Consider the following 22,024-nt stretch of genomic DNA (forward strand, 5'->3'; position numbering starts at 1 on the left):
AAATGTCGCATTGTGACCAATATTGTCTTAATATGAAAATAAACCATGGTAAAACATGGTCAACCATTTTTATTTTAGGGTTTATAGTATTTATCTAAGGGTTTATATACCTAGGGTTTGTAATATTAATCCCTTGGCTTTAATATTACTTTGTTGGGCTTATAATCCCTTGGGTCTTTCGTAATAATCATTTGGGTTTATTATTCCATTTGGTTTATAATATTGATCCTTTGGGTTAATTGTTCCCTTTGGTTTATAATATTGATCCTTTGGGTTTATTAGTCTAAGTGTTCATTTTCCTATGGGTGTAATATTATTCATAGTGTTTAAAATATAAATCCCTGGGTTTAATATAAACCCCTTGGGTTTATAATCATGGAAAACCATGGTCCAACATCGCATTGTGACAAATATTTTCTCAATATGAAAATAAACCATGGTCCAATGTCGCAATGTCAGAAAGATTGTCTCAATATTAAAATCCATCATGATCAACCATGGTCCAACGTTGCTTTGTCGCAAAGATTGTATGATTATGAAAATGAACCATGGTCAACCACAGTCAACAATGTTTATTTTAGGGTTTATAATATTTATCTTAGGGTTTATATACATTGCATTAATAATATTAATCCCTTATGTGTAATATTATTCCCTTGGGTTTATAATATCTTTGGGTTTTAGAACTAATCCCTTTGGTTTATTAATTTAAGTGTTCATATTCCTATGGTATAATATTATTCATAGGATTTATAATATTAATCTTAGGGATAAATATAGATATTCTATGTTTACAATTATGGTCAACCATGGTGAGTGATGGTCCAATGTCACATTGTGCTAAAGATTGTCTTAATATGAAAATCAACCATGGTCAACCATGTTCATTTTACGGTTTATAATATTTATATTAGGGTTTCTATACCTTGGGTTTATAATATTTATGCCTTGGGTTTAATATTACTCCCTTGGGTTTATTATTCCCTTGGGTTTATTAATCTAAGGGTTCATATTCCTAGGGTATAATATTATTCATAGGGTTTATAATATTATTCTTTTGATTTAATATTAATCCATTGAGTTTATAATCATGATCAGGCATGGTCCAACATCACACTGTGACAAAGATCTCAATATGAAAATCAACCAACACCACATTGTAACAATGATTGTCTCAATATGAAAATCAACCAAGGTCAACCATGTTCCAACTTCACATTGTGTCAAAGATTATCTCAATCTGTAAATAAACCATTGTTAATAATGGTCAATCCATTGTGACAGAGATTGTCTCAATATGAAAACCAATTGTGTTCAACCATGGCCAACCATTGTCTAATGTTGCATTGTGCCAAAGCATGTCTCAATCTAAAAATTAATCATGGTCAACCATAGTCCAATGTCACATTGTGACAAAGATTATGTCAACATTAAAATAAACCGTGGTCAACCATGTTTATTTTAGGATTTATAATACTTATCTTAGGGTTTAGATACCTTGGGTTTATAATATTTATCCCTTGGGTTTAATATTATTCCCTTAGGTTTTTAATCCCTTGGGTTTTTAGTGCTAATCCCTTGGGTTTATTATTCCCTTGGGTTTATAACATTTATCTTAGGGCTTGTATACCTTGGCTTTATAATATTAATCCCTTCAGTTTATTATTCCTTGGGTTTATAATAACTTGGTGTTTTAGAATTAATCCCTTGGGTTTATAATACAATCCCTTGGGTTTATCAATTTAAAGGTTCATATTCATATGGTATAATATTATTCATATGGTTTATAATATTAATCGTAGTGTTTAATATAAATCCCTTGGGCTTATAATCATGGTCAACCATGTGCATCCATGATCCAATGTCACATTGTGACAAATATTGTCTTAATATGGAAATCAACCATGGTCATATGTCGCGTTGTGGAAAAGATTGTCTGAATATGAAAATCAACCATGGTAAAACATGGTCAACCATGTTTATTTTACAAATTATAATATATATCTTAGTGTTTATATACTTTGGTTTATAATATTTATCCCTTGGGGTTAGTATTATTCCCTTAGAGTTTTAATATTAATCCCTTAGGTTTACAATATCTATCCCTGAGGTTTATTAATCTAAGAGTTCATATTCCTAGGGTATAATATTATTCATAGGATTAATAATTTAATGTTTGGGTTTAATATAAATCCATTGAGCTTATAATCATTGGAAACCATGGTCCAACATCACATTGCTACAAATATTTTCTCCATATGAAAATCTATCATGGTCAACCATGGTCCAACGTCGCATTGTGACAAAGACTGTCTCAATATGAAAATAAACCATGGTCAACCATCATTTTTTTAAGGTTTACAATATTTATCTTAGGGTTTATATACCTTGAGTTTATCATATTGATCCCTTGTGTTTAATATTATTTCCTTGGGTTTATAATGCCTTGAGTTTTTAGTATAAATCAATTAGGTTTATTATTTTCTTAGGTTTATAATATAAATCCCTTGGGTCTATTAATCTAAGGGTTCAGATTCGTATGTGACTCACAGGGTTTTTAATATTAGTCCATGGGTTAAATATAAATCCTTGAGTTTAATTATTCAATAGTAACTAAAATAAATTATAAAAAACAATATTTATATTAATAAATAAATAAAAGCAATTTTAGATTGATAATTCCGTGATTGGGGTGAAATCTAGTTGCATAGCATAATGAGATAGAGGGATATGATTGGGAGGCCCCTTAATCCTCGCATGCTTGGAAGATTAGTAATGGTGGCAGTTTGCATGGAAATAATTTATGATGAGGGAGAAGGTGGGAGGATCATTAACAATTTCAAAATTTTGAAAGGTGCTTCTTTGTCAAGTTTCCATAACATTCAAAAGGGAAGAGTGGTCCTGGCAGTTGGAGAGCCAAACAAAAGACACTAGCAAGAGTCAGAGACCTCCACAACCCATCAACCGCAACATGTGGAATTGGCTCCTTCGGCGGTCTTCTCCTGCGGGTATGTACCTATGGCAGTCTCTTATCTTAGAAACCCCTCTGTCTATTCTGTGGTTGTGTGTTTTTTATGGAAAAGTCTAGTTATGATATATGACGTTAATGAAAAACCATTTCATGTAAGGAGGAAGGAAATTATGGTTTTTTCTGGGGAATTTTCTGTTGATTCGTCTATTGTTTCTATATACTTCAGATTTTTCTTTTACATATGGGAATGTATTCAAGAGCTCAGGTATGGAATTTCACTAGTTTCGTATGTTGGCCTGCTTGTGGAAGCACATATGCTGGTAGTTTGGGATTTTTGCTTAATATGTTCTGGATATTGAACATGGCCCTCCTTTCTCTATTTGAATATTTTGGTTCTCATTGTCTAGGGGAGACTTCAGTGGTACTATTCTATTCCACAAGCCATACTCACTTATCTATACCTATCACATGGTGGGCGGGTAGAATTATATCTCATAGTTATATGTTTGTCTGCGTGACTACTCCTACATGTTTTTTAGTGTTGAAAGGTTTTTGGATTTTTAAGTCGGTCACCAACTATTCATCGACTTCTGTCACGCTCAAGCTTGGGTCTAGCTATTTCAATAGCCATTTGTGCATCTATTTGGTTGTCAACCTCATGTCTCGCTCCTCATATGCCACCGACTCGTCGACCAGGGGGGGTCGTGGTCATGGTAGATTGCATGGGCAACATTAGGGTGTTAGTCAATCCCATTCTTGACCCTCTAGAATTCGAGGCCATAGAGCCACGTCTTGCCTTATTCACGATGTAGCTCAGGATTTTGAATTTGCTACTCTGGAATAGGTCCATCAAATAATTTTGGGTTGGGAAGTAGAGTTAATGTTAGAAAATCATATATTACAGAGCAATGGAACAGATAAAATATTGCAGAAATATAAACATAGAAAACGCATAAAACAAGAGAGACATAGATATACGTGGTTCACCCAATTTGGGCTACGTCCACAAAGAAACAATCAGTCCTTCGATTTATATTATCCAGCAAACTGAAGAGATACAACCTACAGCAGATCCATTGTAACTCCATCTTCGCTCGCAATCTCCTCTTTCTTTTTCACTCAGAATACAGATATGCATAGACACAATACAATTCCCTCATATATAGTAAGGGGTTTCCTTCTAGGGGAAAAACCCTAAATTAAACATAACTTCTACCATCAGATCTCCGCCTAATGAACGACCCAGATTGACTACGAAATTACAACATTTTACAAGGCAATTTTACATCAATTCTTAGCTTCGAGGGCACTACCCCTGATCCCCAGCCGAGGGGGGGCTCCCAAACGGTCACAGTTGCCCCCCTCGGACCCCCCCTACAGCGAATATTTTACGGGCGGCGTTGTCACCGCATTTCGAACTGGGGTCCAATGTGGCGATACCTTTGAATATAGAAGATAATCAGGCTCCACACCCAACAATCTCCCACATGGATATTGATTATAGCAACTCCACCGCTACTTCATTTGCTGGATAATGACTCCACTTTGGAGCTGGCTATTTCTCATCTTCTTCATCATACCTGAAGACCAATTTAAACTAAGCAGATTCTCAGTTTCTCCCTGGCTACAACTTTTGTTAACATATCTGTAGGATTTTGGCTAGTGTGTATCTTTTCCAGCTTCAACTGTCCATCTTCCAACATTCACCGTATGAAATGGTACTTGAGCTGTATATGCTTAGTCTTGGAATGAAATGTAGAGTTCTTTATAAGATGTATGGCACTCTGGCTATCACTGTATAACTTACCCAACTCCTGCTTCTTACCCAATTCATCCAAAAACCTTTCTAACCAAATCATTTCTTTACTAGCCTCTGTAGCAGCAACATACTCTGTTTCTGTTATTGAGAGTGCAATAACACTTTGCAGTTTTGATACCCAACTGACAGTTGTTCCACCTACAGTAAACACATACCCTGTTGTGCTCCTCCTGTTATCTCTATCACCTGCCATATGTGCATCAACATATCCCTGTAGAGCAATGTTTGAACCACCAAAGCATAATGCTCGATTTATGGTACCTCTCAAATACCTGAGAATCCACTTCACTGCCATCCAATGTTCTTTCCCTAGATTGTTCATGTACCTGCTTACAACTCCCGCTGCATGTGCAATATTAGGCCTTGTGCAGACCATTTCATACATTAAGCTTCCAATTGCTGATGCATATGGAACTTTAGACATATGAGCCATTTCTTCCTGAGTCTTGAGACATTCCTCCTTACTTAATTTGAAATGGCTAGCCAAAGGTATACTAACTGGTTTTGCATTCTGCATATTAAACATTTTCAACACCTTTTCTATGTACTCACTTTGAGACAATGTTAATTTGCGATTCTTCTTGTCTCTAGTTATTCTCATACCAAGGATTTATTTTGCAGCACCCAAATCCTTCATTGCAAATGAGTTTGCCAATTTTCTTTTGAGCACATTTATTTCCTACATGTTAGAACCTGCAACAAGCATGTCATCTACATGCAATAACAATATAATATAGCTTCCATCATTTTTCCTTTTGAGATAAACACAATGATCAAGTGGCATCTAGTATAACCTTGTTCAGACATAAACCTGTCAAATTTTAGATACCATTGCCTTGGAGCCTATTTTAAGTCATACAAGCTCTTCTTCAACCTGCACACTAGTTTCTCCTTCCCTTTTATGTCATATCCTTGTGGCTGCTTCATATATATCTCTTCCTCCAAATCCCCATGGAGAAAGGCTGTCTTTACATCTAACTGCTCAAGATGCAAATCTTCAGCTGCTACTAGACTTAAAACAGTTCTGATTGAAGTCATTTTAACAACAGGAGAAAATATCTCATCAAAGTCTATACCCTTTTTCTGTGCAAACCCTTTCACCACAAGTCTAGCTTTATACCTTTTTCTACCTCCATCTTCTTCCTTCAACTTGTAAACCCATTTATTCTGCAATGTTGTTTTACATGCAGGAAACTTGAATAAGTCCCAAGTCTAGTTATGTGCTAAGGAGTCCATCTCTTCTTTCATGGCTTGCTCCCACTTCTTCCTAGTTTCTACCTGCACTGCTTCTTCATAACATTCTGGTTCACTAGAATCAGTCAATAATACATAATATAATGAAGGAAAGTATCATTCAGGGAGTCTACTTATCCTGGTAGATCTTCTAACACCACTTTCAGGTGTTTGAGGTGCTTGTTGTTGTTGTGGTTGTTGTTCTGACTGTTGATCATTATGATTTTTAGGCACCATCACTTTTCCTGTGATCTCGTCAAGCACTGTGTATTCTCTATTTTCTTTTTCCTGTTTCTTTTCCTACAACTGATCCTTATACAAAACCTTTTCATTGAATATGACATCTCTGCTCCTAATTATTTTGTGTTTTTCATAATCATAAAAGCGATAGCCAAAATCATTAACACCATATCCAATAAAGGTACATTTCTTTGATTTTGCCTCAAGCTTTCTTCTATTTTATTTATTAATGTGGACAAAGGCTTCACAACCAAAAGTCTTTAAAAAAGAGTAGTTTACCTTTTTACATGTCTATGCCTCCTCTGGAATACCACCATCCAAGGAACTTGAAGGCCCTCTGTTTATTAGATAAACAACAATATCTACAGTATCTGCCCAAAATTGTAAAGGCAATCCTGCATGCAATCTCATGCACCTTGCACACTCCATGATTGTCATGTTCATCCTTTCTGACACACCATTTTCTTGTGGTGTTCTTGGAATTTTCTTTTCTCTACGAATTCCATTCTCTAAACAGTACCTATCAAACTCTTTGCTGCAATATTCACCTCCATTGTCTGATTTGAGACACTTCAACTTTTTTCCTGTCTCATTTTCAACCAAAGCTTTCCATTTCTTGAAAATATGAAATACATCAAATTTATTTCGAATACAATAAATCCAAGCTTTTCTGGTTGCATCATCAATAAAAATAACATAATAATGAGAGCCACCAAGAGATGATACTTAAGCAGGTCCCCATGCACCTGTATGCACAAGCTCTAATTTTGCGTTCTTCTTTTCTTTCCTAACTCTAAGGAAACTGACTCTCTTCTGTTTTCCATAAACAAAATTCTCACATAATTTTAAATCAACATGCTTCAAACCTGGAAACATATTTCTTGAGTGAAGAATCTACATCCCCTTCTCACTGATGTGCTCGAGCCTATGATGCCACAATGTCGTATCTTCTCTTGTAGAGGTTAAAGCATTAACAAAATTAGAAATACCATTTCACAAATACAATGTACCAACCTTTCCTCCTTTCGCTATTACCAGGGATTCTTTAGTGACCTTCCAGGTTTTATCTGTGAAAATAATTACGCAACCTTCACCTCCCAACTGCCCTGTTGAAATCAGATTTTTCTTCAAATCTGGAACATGCCTTACCTCCTTCAATAGCCATTGATTTCCCTTTTTCTATTTTATGAAAGCTGTACCCATTCCAATGATTTTACAGGGTTTATCATCACCCAATTGAACCTGTCCAAAATATCCTTGAACATAATCATAAAAATGTTTCCTATCGGGTGTGGCATGGAATGAGGCCCCTGAATCTACCACCCAAGCATCAATAATATTTCCTAACGAAATAATCAAAGCATCTTGCAACACATCACCTATTACATTCACTTCATGATTATTTTCTTGCTGCACGTCTCCTTCTTTTCCCTTTCGAGACTTGCAGTATTTCTTCAAGTGTCATTTCTTCCCGCATTTCCAGCACACTATCCCCGATCTGGACTTGGATCTGCCTTTTCTTGACTTACTGCGATGTCCAGGGCTCTTTTCTCTTTCCATTTTTCTTCACCTAGTCGAGCTGCAGTCAAATAATTACCTGATGGACTCTCACCGAAGCTTTTTCGTCGCATTTCCTCGCTAAGGATTGCACTAACAACATCAACAAACTTTAAAGTACTAGATTCAGAGACAGAGTTACTAATGGCCATAACTAAACCATTCCAACTTTCTGGCAATGAGCACAGAAATAACAGAGACCTAACTTCATCGTCAAAATTTACCCCTACAGAACTTAACTGACAGGTAACTGTATTAAATTCATTTAAACGATCAACAACAAATCCACCTTTTGACATCTTCATATTAAATAAACGCTTCATAAGAAATACCTTATTTGAGTCCGAGGGTTTTTCATATAATTTGGCCAATGTCGACATTAAACCCTCTGTTGTCGTTTCCTTTGAAATATTAAATGCTACCGACACCACTAGGCATAGCCATATTGTTCCAAGTGCCTTTCTGTCTAAAATATCTCATTTTGTATATGTCATACTTGTCGACTTCTTTGTCTTTCCACTCAATGGTTGGTACAGATCTCTCTAACACAGATAATCTTCCATCTGAGCTTCCATAGTTGGTAGTTTTGGCTGTTGAATTTTTTGACCCTAAACCTACCATATTCCGCCTTTGCTCCCATGCGAACCAAGAACCCTTCTCTCCTGCGATTTTATCAGCCAAATGGACCTTCAACTCTGATACCAGTTGTTAGAAAATTATATATTACAGAGCAATGGAACGCATAAAATATTTCAGAAATATAAATACAAAAAACGCATAAAACAAGAGAGACAGAGATATATGTGGTTCACCCAATTTGGGTTACGCCCACGAAGAAACAACCAGTCCTTCGATTTATATTATCCAGCAAACTGAAGAGATACAACCTACAGCAGATCCGCTGTAACTCCATCTTTTCTCTTAATATCCTCTCTCTTTTTCACTCAGAATGAAAATATGCATAGACGCCATACAATTCCCTCATATATAACAAGGGCTTTCCTTCTAGGGAAAAAAAACCCTAAATTAAACATAACTTCTACCATCATATCTCTGCCTAATGAACATTCCAGATTGACTATGAAATTACAACATTTTACAAGGCAATTTTACATCTATTCTTATCTTCTCCGGCACTGCCCCCAATCCCCCGCCAAGGGGGGCTCCGAAAAGGTTGCAACCGCTCCCCCCTAGACCCCCCTATAGCGAATATTTTACAGGCACCCCATTTCGAACTGGGGTCCAATGTGGCGATACCTTTGAGTACAGAAGATAATCAAGCTCCACACCCAAAAGTTAAACCAAGAAGCGATAGAATCAGATGTGGATTTGAGTGATTGGCAGGATCTGGTTCTAGACCCGGGGCTCTCCCATGGAAGATCTTACCAATACAAGAAAACTATGTATCTCTACTAGATAATTAAGAACCTCTTAGCCAAAGCTTTGGCTTCCCCTTCAGGTGAATTTACTTAGACAGAATATGGACATGCTGGAATTAAAAAAGAACTTCAATATATTTAATTTCAATTGCGGCAACAAAATGGACGCCTTAGCCACATTGAGAATCACATCCCGTGCATTCCTCAGTTTGAACTTCTAGGTTCAAGTGTGAAGGATCCGACCCCAGTGGATGCTTCTGAAGATTGGTTGCTTAGATGTCTCAATTTTGACTTATATTTTACCATATGCAGTGTTTATAGTTTCTAGTTCCAGAATTTATATATATAGCATATTGTAGGATACATGATATTAAGTTATATATAGCTCTGCTTTACAGTCTCAAACTCTTCTAATTTTGGATTGCATATAATGTAGTTAGGTGGCCAATAGATATGGTTTTCCACCAGATAGTTTAAGGCCACCTAATGATTTGATCTATGTATGTAACATGCCTTTTAAAGAAAATTAATGAAAAACCTCCCGCCACGATTAATTATGAATGAATGAATTATTAATAATTCATAATATTATTTATTAATTAATTAATAATTTGTTATTAATTATTTATTAGTAAATAATTACTTATGAATTATTTAATTAATTAACAATATTTATGTTAATTATTACTATAATTTAATATTATTATATTAATATTAATTTAATATTGCTAGGAAAGCGATCAGAGACGCTCCTAATGAAATCATTAAGCTTCATAATATTAGTATATACAAATCTCTCATCAAGAGGAAGAAGAGGTCATATATTAATAAGATACAAGAGTATCTTCTCAACCTTTCTAAAGTTGCACCCAAAACATTTTGTCAGAATTTGCTTGTTTGTAAAACTAAAGATAATCATTCTATCCCCCTACAAAATTGGGACAACTATCTCAAGAAGCTGTATGACTCTCTGGACGCCATGGGAACCATCTTAAACAATCCTATTAAGGAAGATACATTTTCCATGGAAGACGTTGAGTCTAGGATTAATAAGATCGCTAATGGGAAAGCTAAAGATATTGAAGGATACCAAGATGGGATCGTTAAAATAGGAGGAAATATCCTCATTCCTCATCTCCACGTGCTTCTCAATTTGGCTACACAAAATGGCTTCCCTAAACTCTGGTGCAAAGCCTTATTTTGTCCATATTTAAAAATGGGGACAAAGGCATTCCCTCTAACTACAAGACCATTATGATTAGACACACCCTTGCCAAGCTATATGGGCTCATTTTGGAAAATAAGCTTAACCTTTGGCTTGAAAACCATGGTAAAAGAGCTAAAGGGAAAGATGGTTTTAGGAGACATCACTTGACTATCGACCATCCTGTCACTCTCAGGATGATTGCAAAGGAATGTGACAATTGTAAAGTTGATCTCTTCCATTGTTTTGTGGACTTTAGAAAATATTTCGACACTATTCCTCGAGATAATCTCTGGGAGAGACTTGAAGAGATGATGGTTTCAATATTAATTGTCATTTCCAAGCTTCAGACCAATGAGGGGTGGTCTAAAGATATCAAATTCAATATCAGGGTTAAGCACGAGTGTTCCCTATCCCCTACTCTTTCTGGCATTTACATCAGAAAGCTAGAGGAGTGTCTGGAAACCGTAGGTTGCAAGGGCACTGAGCTTGATGGTATAATCATTACTATTCTCATTTATACTGATGATATCGTTCTTCTTATAAAAAGTCATGATGACCTAGACAAGCAGCTTAAGTCTTATCATGTCTACTGTTCCAAGATGGGTATGACAATTAATATCGACAAGGCTAAAGTCATTATCATTAAATAAAAAAATATCACTCATGGTAGTTTCGTCTATGATAACCATTGTTTAGACCAGATTTGTTCTTACAAAAATTTGGGTATTAACTTTCCTCATCAGCTCAACTAGAATTATAGCACCGAGAAACATGATTATTGGAGGCTGGAAAGCTTATTATGAGCTTGAAAACAATTATAATTCAGTCAATATTTACATTTGGAGTAAAAAAATTTTACTCTTTGAGACTGTCATCACCCCTATGGTCTTATACATATGTGAAGTTTGGGGTTGCAGCATATCCATAGGGTCGTGGAGAAAGATTGAGATGATTCAAAAGAATTTCATAACCTACAGCCTTAAGATCAAGGGAAATACACCCTATCCTATCCTCTTGATCGAAGCTGGAATGTCCCCCATTAAAAGTATGACTATGATTATATATATGATGTATAAGAAGAAGCTTTACAACATGGAATTTAGGAGGCTCCCAAAAACGGCTTTTAACTTTAGTCAAAACGCCCACCTTAACCTCAAGCACGGATGGCATAAAGAAGCCTAGTCTTGGTTCAATGATTGGGGGATTAAGGAGGAGATCATCATGGGAAGCAAGGATAGTGTCAAACATACTATTACCTCCAAGTGTAAGGATAATTTGTGGGATGATAAGGAGCTGGGGTAAAATGAAGCTAATATAGTACAAGGAGGTGATGAACCCCACCTTGATAACCAGAATTATCTCTCTGTGTTGACTAGCACTAAGAACAAATTGAACATCGCTAGGTTAAGAACTAACTCTTGTGACCTTCAAAGTGAAATCAGATGGTGGTATACTACCAAGACTCCCTGGGATGATAGAATCCGTCAAATTTGTGATATTAAGAAGGTGGAAGATGAAAAACACTTCCTTATAGATCGCCCGACTCTTACTCACATCCCCTCTCAATTCAATAACAACTGCCACTCTTCCAATCTTCTTGACTTATTAAGGCAACTCAACTATAGTGATCTTGGAGCGCTTCTTTCTCTTCTTTTTTATCACAAAAATATGATTTTGAAGAATCACAATTACATTCTTTTTCTTTTCTTGAGATCGGATAGACCGCATTGGTCTTAGTGGACGTTAATCATCATCATCATAATTATTAATATAATTTTAATAATATTAATACTAATTAATATTGTTATTAATTATTTATATAATTTATAATGTTAATATCAATATTTAATTATTAATATTTATATTAATTTACAATATTTAAATGAATATTTATTTAACAATTTTAATTGACCATATTAAGTAAGAATAATAATAATAATAATCATATCATAATTATATGCCTTCGGTGTATATCAATCACATTTGCCAATGTGGTTGTGCTAGTATTATAGATTGATAATAATCTATAATAATATATTATTATAAAAATAAATTTATTTTGGAATATGGGTTTTAAACATTTTGTTTAATTCTCAATAATTATGAGGTGGATAGTAGAGATGTAACTTCCCTAAGATATTTTAAAATATTCTACACACAAATGTTGATATTTATCTCCAAAATGTTTATGCTCTTTACCCCTTTTTTTTGGCTTGACCCAAGGGGATTTGATCCTTGATTCTCATAATTGACATAATATTGTAGAACACAGTGACGCCAATTGAAATGCTCCCCTATGGACACCTTTCCCTTTTTAATTAAATTGATTAATTGAAAAATAAGTCATATAAGAAAACATTATATAAGTGAGTTATGGATTTTTTAGATGTATCATATTGATAAGCCATGGTATTGGCCCCAAGTGTATTTATAAATTAAGAATCTCCATAGTGAAATAAGGGTAATTTTCCATGATTGAAAATCTTATTCCATGATTTTAAATGTATAAATGTTTAATAATAATAATAATAATAAAGTTAAAATTGAGTTATTTTTTATGATTTTTTTTTAATTTAGCAACATGAGATGTAGAATGATGTAAGTGTTTTCACACTTATTATGGATTGATGCCTACACTGGTCATTCATGTCTATTTTTGGTTAGAAATTCAAGAATTTTAACTTAATTATCAATAATTATTTGATGGATGGTAGGTATTTGACCTCTACAAGATAATCTAGAATATTCTTATAAGTATTAAGGAATCAAAGGTTCAAATTTATTTTCTATATAATTATGCCATTTTTCTCTAAATAATTATGTCATTTTTCCCCTTTCAGTTAAATTGATTAATTAACAACAACAAAAAAGATCATATGAACAAGTGTCATATGAAATGAGTTATAATTTTTGTGAGATGTAGTATAAGTATGATGAAGATTTTTCTTTTTATGCGTATATGGATTAATGTCTAGCCATGTTTACCATTAATTTAATTTATATAGTTGTGCTAGCATATCGGTTATGAAGTAGAGCTCAGAATTACATAGGGTAATTATTATTATTTTATAAAATAGTTTTATCATTAGCTATCAATAATCACAGAACAAAAAAGTTGATTTTTTAAGAAACTAGTATATTTATTATAAGATATTTACCCTTGTAAGAGGGATCAAGTCTATTGAAATGGAAACCACTTTCAAAGTGAAAAAAGATCAATTAAGATGGTTCTAAGGTAGTACTAATTAATGTCAATAAATTCATTCATTATGGAAGACCTTTACCCACTTTTTTTCTTTTGTTTTTAAATATCTACCCTTAAAAGAATGAAGGGCCGCATTATATAATGATTTCTTTCCGTAATTTTATGTTTTAGATTTTTTTTATTACTTTTCTATTTTAGATTTATTGTGATAATTTTTTAAATATAATTTGTCATTTAAATACAATAAAATATGATTATTACACATATATTAATAATATTGTGTAATAAAATTATTTTCTAATTAGATATTTAAAAATCCAAAAAAATGAGTATAAACTAGTCTAAGTTAGTTTAATTCCTCCTTTAAATAGACTATATACCACATGAATACGATGAGAAATGGCATGGGTTCTCATAAACCTATAACTCAAAAACACCAATAACTTGACTAAGTCAAATTTACCTTAACTACCAAAAAAAATTAATTAAAAATAATAATAGCGTAGAATTTTTATTTTAAGAGAATGTTATTTTTATTTCAAAATTATCTTAACTGCCCAATAGGGTTATTTTTATTTTACTTTATTTTGACCAAGTCAAAATGTTTACAACACAAGACATTACAACATCTCTTCCATACTAGTATATGGTACATGAATACCATAGGCAATACCATGATTTCTCATAAACCTCAAGCTAAAAAACCACACTTAAGTTAATCAAGTCAACTTTACTTTAACCACCCAAGAAAAATTAGTTAAAAATTAGCAAAAATTTTATTTTAACATAAAGTTATTTAATTTTTATTTCAAATTTACTTTGACAGTCAACAAAAATTGATTAAAAATAATAATAAGGTAGAACTTTTATTTTAATTCAGTATTATTTTTATTTGTGATAAAGTAAAACTTTTATATCAAGTCACTGTTATTTTTATTTTTATCTCACAGAGACATTACAACATATCTTACCTATTAGACTAGAAAACACTTCTTTAAATATGATTACTCCCTATCAAATCTATATATATATATATATATATATATATATATACTAAACAACCTGGCGATGAAAATAGAGGTAGGCGAAGCATGACATTGGAGTGCTTGCTACACCGCGCATTGCGTGGAATTAGTGTGTGCTCGCGACTTGCCACTTTTGAAACTCTATTTCCGAAACTTCGGAAACCAAGCAACTGCACTCAATTAGCTAAGGATATCGAGATTCCCATAATTCATTCCAAATGAATATAAACTTCCATTACCATAATAGAATATCTAAAATAAAAAATAACTGAAGATTAAATGAAAATAAGCTTCTGCTGCTCGTGTTCAAGTATCAAAAATTAAAAAAAATTATGTTGTCCAACACCATCTCACTATCCTCTGACTCAGACGTATAAATATTGGACACATTATTCAATGCCTCGTTCAGTAGCTTCAGACATCAAGAATCACATAATTCATATAGTACTGGGGCAAGAATTTTTGGTATTATACTTTATGGATAATTAATGTTTTCATTTATTATTAGTCCCTGTCTTCGGCATAGCAGTGACTATAGCGTTTGATCGAGCGTTGACCAGCGATTAGTTCTTCTGTTGACCATAAATTTTCAGTGTTTAAGCAATTTTAAGCAAAGTTTATTGGTGGCGATTTGGCTCCAAAAAAATTTAACCAAACTTTCGATTTCACCCTCTTATTGCAAGCGTCTCTTGCCCCGATGTGATTTTAGTGAGGGAAAGTTATTTTATCCTAAGTTTTTTCTTGCCTCCACACTTGTTTACACTTGTCACCGTTGTGTGCTGGCATGATTGTTTAATAGGTGGTGACTGGCTGGCATGATTGTTCAGAGCTGTGAACAGGTGGTGACTGTTTGTGAGTCTTTTTGCATGTAGTCACATTGATAGAGGCGTCCTCCGGTTGCATCAGAGCACAGCCAGTTCAATTCAATTCGCATTCGAGCCAGCCCGTTCAATTCGCAGAAGAAAAGTAGAGAAAGACAAAGCCTAATTGCACTTCTTCGTTGATCCACTGTTGCCTATCTTATCCCGTTAATCTGCCCCTGGAGTGAACAATTTCAAAATTCAATTATTATTTTTTGTCACCCTAAAAAACAATAACTTTTCATTATAAAAATGATTACAGTGGTTTGTTTTTGTTATGCTTCTTCAAAAAACAATTTTGAATTTCGAAATTCAGTTAAACAAGTTAAAACGCTTTACGAAAAGGGCAAAAACAATACATACAGCTACTGTAATTACATTAGAAACGAGGGCACATCGACACAGCTATAAAAAAATAAGGCATGTATGTTTTACCCCATTAATTAGACAAAATCATTAAAACCCTATAACAAAAAGGCTACATAAGAATGCATTCGTGAGCAAAAAGGCCCCATTAAAGCTCAAAATAAGTAAAAGCGTGCCCTTTTCTCACTAGCAACAAAACCTATAATGTGCTTGTTTACGTGAATGAGAATCGAACCCATGGCCAACATTGTTTTTTTATCGAATACTAATATAGACCATTATTTATAAGAGAAACAATTTCTGATGAAATTAACTGAAGTTTCCAGCAATCTTGACCTCGTATCAACCCCATATCAAAATCCAACAAATTAAGGGCCAAATAGGTCCGATGGGTAGAGAAATGGGTAGCTGTGTGCATGTCTCAGGATGAGAAATTACTTTCTGTGCTAACTAGATGCTCTCATGCTCTCGCCTTTCTCTGGGCTTCAGACTTACATGTATCCTATGGCCAACGATAGCGAAAAAGGGATCCATGAAAAATAAGTCGTATTTTGCCAATTAAAAATTACGTGAAACGCTAAACGCTAAAAGCTAAAAGGCATGCAGCATGACGGATTTCCCCGCTACCATCGACACTTTTCTATCAGAGCTAGAACTGGCCATTTTATCATCCGAAATAGCTCTTCCATCTAAAATGATAAAAAAGAATCCATCAAGATTTCACGTCCTACTAAATTCATCCATTTACATAGAGCAAATTTCAGAAATAATGCACAGCATACCTACCTAATTAGCCAACGGACTCGCCGTTATTGCCAATATTTCCGTCAATATAACGGTCGCACTCTCAGACGCTTCTCAGTCTTCTCTTTAACAGACAGACAACAGCAGCAGCTTCTGTTCTCAGAAAAATGTAATTAAGATTCGACGGACAATTCAAGATTCAACGAACATTAACAGAGTTTATTGATTAGCAAGGAGATGAAAATCAGGCGTCCCGGTTCTCGCTGAAACTTATCCCAAATAAAACATTAATGGAAAACTTCCACACGTATTCTAATGAACGGGCCCCATTTGACCAACTTGGTTCATGCAGTTGATAACGTGTCTGTGGTAAGAAACATGTGTCAAAATTTTTCATCAAACTTTTTGTGATCTAAAAGGGTTTCATGTAACTCGCTGTCCACATGGGTATTGGCATGTTAGCCATATGGTAGTCTCACATCTGATAACAGTTAAATTTTTTTGGCAGAGTCCACAGTTGAAATGGATTCATTGCCAAGGAAGCGAAAAAGAGAAGCAGCAGTAGACCGTGCCAATTTAGAAAACACAGCTCGCCTACGCAATAATGGCGAGTCTTCCACATCATTAGCCTTGCACCTTTCTTTCCAACAGCAGAGGAAGCTGATAATGGAAAATATGAGGGGTAAAGAATTGGGTTTCTTAGATTTGAATCCTACAGTAGCTTGCATTGCTCCTCCTCCTCCAAGAAGGGGTTGTTTACTTAATTCACCAGAAAGAGGATTCAAGAGAAAGGTTGGCTGTATTCTTGATTCTACTCGGACTGGTATGAAGTGAAAGATTGAACAAGATTATGATCTGGGCCTCGAATTAGGACGAGGCAGATTTGGTCTAGTGAGAATGTGCAAGAGCAAAGCTACTGGGGAAGAGCTGGCTTGTAAGACCCTCCCCAAAAAGACTGAAGAAATTGTTTATAAGGAGATTGAGATTATGCAGCATCTGTCAGGCCATGCTAAAGTTGTCACACTCCAAGCACTGTATGAAGATGAAGAATCTTTGCATCTTGTGATGGAGTTATGCTATGGTGGACGCCTCACTAACGAGATGTCTAGGATTGGATGCTACTCTGAGCATCAGGCAGCAAACTTGATCAAGGAATTAATAATGGTCACTAAATACTGTCATGAGTTGGGCATTGTCCATCGGGATATAAAACCTGAGAATGTTCTTCGAGCCAGTTTCGGACAACTGAAGCTAGCTGATTTTGGCTTTGTCCATGTGGTTTGCAAAAGGTATTTGTCTGTTAACTGCATCGTAATCAACTTTGGTTCATGGCTCTGCTGTCTATAATTTTGAGAATGTTACCATCAGGCAACAAAATTAGCTTCATTATGGTTAAAGCTGCCAATGAAACCACAACATTACAATATCAATATGCTAGCGGCGATTGTACAAAGTAAATTGAAAACCAAAACATCTAATTACAAGTACAGAGTACTGAGTGGAGGCAACCACTATGTTATTAACATTAATGAAATCTTGGTAGCCGAATTTGGATTTCAAAATGTTATCAAAATCAATGCAAAGGATACACAAACTTTAGAATTACCATCATATAAACCCGTGTTATATCATATGCACAAGTGCACAAAATGATCAAATTTTGAGTTTAGATGGGTTTCTCTAGTGAAGACGAAAAAACAATTTAAAGAATTTGGAAGGAACAAGGTCTAAAGGTAGCAAATAAGAAGCAAAAGTATGATAAAATATGTCAGAAGAAGATAGCTACTCCTATTGAAGTAAATCATTGTTCTTTACCTTCTTATTATTTTGATCTTGTAGTTTACATTGAGATTAATTTGACACTTATTTAGACTAACTTTTGTTGTCTAGTCATTATGCAAGTCCCATCCGACAGAGTTTGCATTGTACTTTCAGCATTGCAAGTCTCTGGCTTTTGATGACACGCCAGATTACGTATATTTGAAGGGCTTGTTCCAAGATTTGTTTAAATGTGAAGGTGAGTTTTTTTTTTGGGTTCTTTATTGGCCTGGAAAATAAGTATTTTATTTGTATTTCAAACTCCCTTGGGTTTAGACTTTTTTGCCACCGACTATCTGCAAATAGTAATGCATATAACAGGATCACTAAGGACATATAGTTTATGTCTGCTATCATATTAACTTCAAAATGGTATTTTTTATGCCTTTCACAGTAATTAGGTCTGTTCCTTTTTTTTCAAGGAAAAAAACCTTGTATATCATTACGAGAAAACAAAATACAATAGAGTAGATGCCAATCGCATTTCTAGATAGCTCAAAGGCATATTATGCCCAAAAAGGAACTAGATCCAGGCCACATTATGTCATTGCTACATATTGCAAGAAAGATAGCCTGTATCACCTGACTATGTAGTGGTTATTTATCCACAAAATTCCTTGTTAAAAGTTGCCTGTCAGCAATACAAAATATGTAACAAGTCAAAATTGCTGAGTCTGTGTTGTGTCCCTGAGCTAAAGATAAATAATTTGGTTTTTTCACTGCCCAGGACCATATAAAAATGACCATCACTGAAAAATCATCCAAGGCAATCAGACCTGTTCCTATCATAGAAGTTAATAATATAGGAATCATTTATTTGGCTTTTATGTAGCATTATAGTGATTTTTTCAATCTGTTTTAAGTCTGATTTAATGGCTATTTAATTATCTTTCACTTTCATATTTCTGTAATTTGTCACATTTTCCTATCTGTAAATTATTTCCTCTTTAAATCAAGGCAAATGACTATTTTGTCCATTTCATTATCAACATGCTAAGAAATCCTTGTCTCCAGGTCATGGCTATTGCTATTGATAAGTGGTTTTGTATTTATAGTTAACTATTTGGCCAAACCATCTATGTTGTAGCATGCAAGCCCATAAATTTGGCTTTTCTGTTTATAAGTTTGAAAAATGTAAATAACTTATATGTTTCACTCCATATGCAGCAATTATTGTGGATGCTCTAACCTTATTTTTTGTTATGTTGATGCACATAGTTCACTCCTTACGTGAGACTGGCTCTTTTCCATTTCTTCCATTATCGTCTGCCTGTTCCTTTATGTCGGAGATGATGACCATTCTTGGTCCTCTCGTACCAGGGCTATGGGTATATAGTTATGTAAATTGCACATTCAGGAAAAGGTCAATTGTTTCACCTCTCAGTTGACCTCTTTTCTGACCAGATTGAGATATTTTTGAAATAGTGCATTAACATTAATGCATGAGCATGGAGTACCCTTCCATCAAAGTCAGCCAGGATTTAACGTGGTCCCTATTTCTTTTTCATGTCTCTTCACAAAATGACAGTAACAGATAAGACCACAGCTATGTCAACATCAGAAAAAGAGCCCTGCTTTGCAAATGAACAATTCCATCTTCAGGTACGTTTCCTTTAAAAATAATTGTATCTATCTCAACTTAATGCAGTGCATAAATATTCATCTGCCACTGCTTCTTCCATGATCTCATCTGGGTGTAAGTTGCTGCAGAGTGTAAGCGTTTTCTTATGTCTCCTTTCCTTACGCGCAGAGCCCAAGCATTGCTGCCAGAATTGACGTGGATTTGATTAATGTATACAGTGGAGAATTATTCCTGTAAACAACGAGTGGCAGTGTAGTGAGTTCACTACCTCACTGCTGTGAGTTTGGTCCTTTGCAACTTGAACAGTCTGAAGACAACTTCCAATTCAACCTTGTAAAGCATTTCGTTCTTACAAGTTTGTAAGAGTAGTTGCTCTGATTATTATTACAGCTTTCCAAGACACTGTGTTCAACTTCATGCCATGTAATATTATGTTTGCTTGAATATTATACATATATTTTTTACCTTCTCCTTGCAGTTTTTTTTATCAATTTTCTCTTTAATTTCTAGCTATGTTGCATGCTTCTCTATCTCATCTTATCTATGGTATTCGATACTTCCCCCCTGGATATCCTTGTGATATGGATCATTATTGCCTTGGCTCCTTCATGGATCTATATACAAAAGTGATACAACATGAATCTTTGTAAGATCCATAAATGTCCATTCTGGATATGACTAGTATGGATTCCCTGTCATATCCCTTCATTGGGAATAAAGCAATCAACAGTCGAGAATTTCAACAATATAAAATTCAAGATATGCTATTAAAATTTATTTGTACCATAGAACCACCTATCAACTAGAGCTTGCTTTTGGGAGGATTTTTATGATGCAGGCCTAGGGTCTACATGTCAAAGTAAAAACATTTCAATAAAATACAACATTAAAATTTCATAAGATTGAATGAGTTGAAAAAACTTCTTCGTGCTCTATACATTTTGCTCCCATTTGGTGTTTGGCATTCTGCTCTCCTAGCAATATCTAGAGACAGGAAGCAATTGTTTGCCTCAAATCTAATTGCCTTATGGACCATATTGATATGCACTTGCTTATCAATATTTGTAGGTTCACTGTCTATCAAATATGTGTTCAAACATCTGCAGCTTTCTTCCAATGCACAGAAATCTATATATAGGGGTCTCGACTTTGCAAATGTTGAGATTTTGAAGTTTAAAACACAACTCAACTGTACTGTTTCTGAAATTAAAGGAAAAATATGAATGTTGAGAAACGATGAAGTAGATCTTGGAACCCTGTAGAATTAAATTTATAAGTTTAACTTATAGGAATAAAGATTTCCTTCAATAAATAAGGAAAAGCAATTTTATAAGTTTGAAAAATGTAAAAAACTTTGAAGAAACAAGAACAGAACCTGGCACCCTTGAAATCTCAAACCTATTGAGATACTTTAAAGTTATTAGAAGATTCTGATCTTTTTCAATGTCAGCTACTTAACTATTTACTGTACTTTAACAAATTAAGATCACTTTGCACTTCAATTCATGATCTCTTGCAAACCCCAACATTTCTCAACCCCGGCAAGGACTACCGCTACGACAGTGGCTCCCTTGTTTCATTACATGTATAATAGATGTGAAATGGTGGGTTATGGAGAGTATTTCAAATAGAGTTTTCATTATTACCATTATGTGTAATGTATAATTAATACTTATATGTGGTGTTTTGCGGAATTATACTGTTTTACAGAATATATCAAAGATCATTCCCGTTATTACATAATGTATAATTGATATTTATACATGATTTTTTGCGAAATTGTACTGTTTTACAGAATATATCAAAGAACATTGCCGCTATTACTGTTAAAGAAAATATTGATTTATTTAAATATTTTCTATCCAATTTGAAAAAAAAAACCAAGAACGGTGATTTGACATGACAGATGTCCATAATGAATATATTACAAAAGCCACGATCAAAAGTAAAATGGATTCATGACTATGAGTAAAATGGATTCATGACTATGAAATGTTAATGACAATATAGTGCCTCGC

The 22,024-nt window shown here is 34.4% G+C and overlaps 1 pseudogene; it reads left to right on the forward strand.

The window, feature by feature from the left end:
- Window positions 1-17,503: 17,503 nt before the first annotated feature.
- Window positions 17,504-17,953, forward strand: LOC149207272 (serine/threonine-protein kinase PEPKR2 pseudogene; annotated as a pseudogene).
- Window positions 17,954-22,024: the final 4,071 nt, after the last annotated feature.

Source organism: Pinus tabuliformis, chromosome 1_2 (assembly GCF_031772625.1).
Source record: "Pinus tabuliformis cultivar Carrire ecotype Pingquan chromosome 1_2, CPIR1, whole genome shotgun sequence".
Classification (NCBI taxonomy): Eukaryota; Viridiplantae; Streptophyta; class Pinopsida; order Pinales; family Pinaceae; genus Pinus; species Pinus tabuliformis.